The sequence below is a fragment of the Cyprinus carpio genome, chromosome B23, assembly GCF_018340385.1.
Source record: "Cyprinus carpio isolate SPL01 chromosome B23, ASM1834038v1, whole genome shotgun sequence".
Classification (NCBI taxonomy): domain Eukaryota; kingdom Metazoa; phylum Chordata; class Actinopteri; order Cypriniformes; family Cyprinidae; genus Cyprinus; species Cyprinus carpio.
The window spans coordinates 18,653,119-18,654,534 of record NC_056619.1 but is presented as its reverse complement, the minus strand read 5'-3'; the positions used below and the strand labels follow the sequence as shown (position 1 = coordinate 18,654,534).

Below are 1,416 nucleotides of genomic sequence, written 5' to 3'. Positions count from 1 at the left end.
ATTAGTCAGTTCTAGTTTCTTTCAGTCGAAACAGCTCAGATTTATATTTTAGTCTAGGACTAGGCTTAAGCCTTGTCTGTGAAACCATGGGTTAATGTGTTATGTTTAGTCATTAACCAAATTAGGTTACTGCAAGATTGTTAAATTACTCAGCGTTGACCTTAAATAAATATTTTAAGTCTAAGGGGTTTGGCTCAACTGAAAAATTACAAAAAATGTGCAATGCAATGGTATTATCTAATGTCTAATTGATTCTCTGAAAACTCAAGTTCACATTTTGCATGTCCTCTATTGGGATACAACTGAAAAATTACAAAAAATGTGCAATGCAATGGTATTATCTCTCACAATAAGGGTTAATTCCATCAAACAAAACATTTGGTGGTGCACTATTCAGTACCTGAAACACAGATGATGTACTGTGCCTCCGAGTGAAATCCTGCCTGTCCTGGGACTGGGGTGTCAAAATCTGCAATAGGACAAAATGATACTGTGGATACACTTACATTTAATGGGGCAGCACAACAAGATAATGTTACAACATGGCTGGATTTTGTTTTACAATATGCAGAGGTTTGAGAGGTCTCATCCCACTTTAGATTAAAACAAACAAACAAAAAAAAAAAAATGCTACATTTGCTTGTTCTCCAAAGCATCACACAAATGCAGTTATACAGCACTTGATAAGAGTCCTCCTGCAACCAAATGGTCACATTTAAGAGTGGTTTAGTTTTAAAATGATGATAATAATAGTTACACAAACAAAACACATCAAGACAGCAGCCTCCTATGATATTCTGTGCACTATAAAGCAGTCACACTGACAGCAGCCTCCTATGAAAAACCTAAAATGTGCTGATTTGCGTAGTGAATTTGACCCTCAGAGGCACTACCATCAGACTCTATGCAAAAATATGTAGTTCTACTGCAAAAAAAGAAAAAAAGCGCCATCTGCTGGCTAAAAGCTTTCTGATCTAAATTTTGTACTAGTGTCTTTAGAAATGAGTGTCATTGCTGGACAATAATTAGATACTGTCTGACATAATAACAGATGACTTTACTTGGGATATCGCAGTTAAAGTATGTAAGTCCTTCATCCATGCTATTTCTCAATTCATGTGAAACAGAAGGTATTTGGAGGATAAGAAATATGCATCCCATTATATTATGAAGATAAAATAATAAAAGCAAGATGAACAACAATACAATGTTATAACAACACGAATAGACTGTACATGTTTAAACATCAATCGATCTGGGTCTCATCTCAGAGAAACAGTGTATGGAGGCATGAGGTTTCCAGAGTTAGTGTACAAGTGGAAAACATACACATATATGCATACAGTACATATGCGCATACACACACACACATACACATTCACTCATCCATATATTTACATATACATTCAACTCACA

At 35.2% G+C, this 1,416-nt stretch overlaps 1 protein-coding gene across 1 annotated transcript in view; it reads right to left on the bottom strand.

Annotated features, from left to right (window-relative positions):
• Positions 1–496: 496 nt before the first annotated feature.
• LOC109094158 (ethanolaminephosphotransferase 1-like) overlaps positions 497–1,416 on the bottom strand; it is an 11,370-nt gene continuing 10,450 nt past the window's right edge. Inside the window, exon 10 of the mRNA XM_042750323.1 lies at positions 497–1,416. This exon is cut by the window's right edge and continues 1,318 nt beyond it. The gene's annotated coding sequence lies outside the window, so the exon portion shown is untranslated.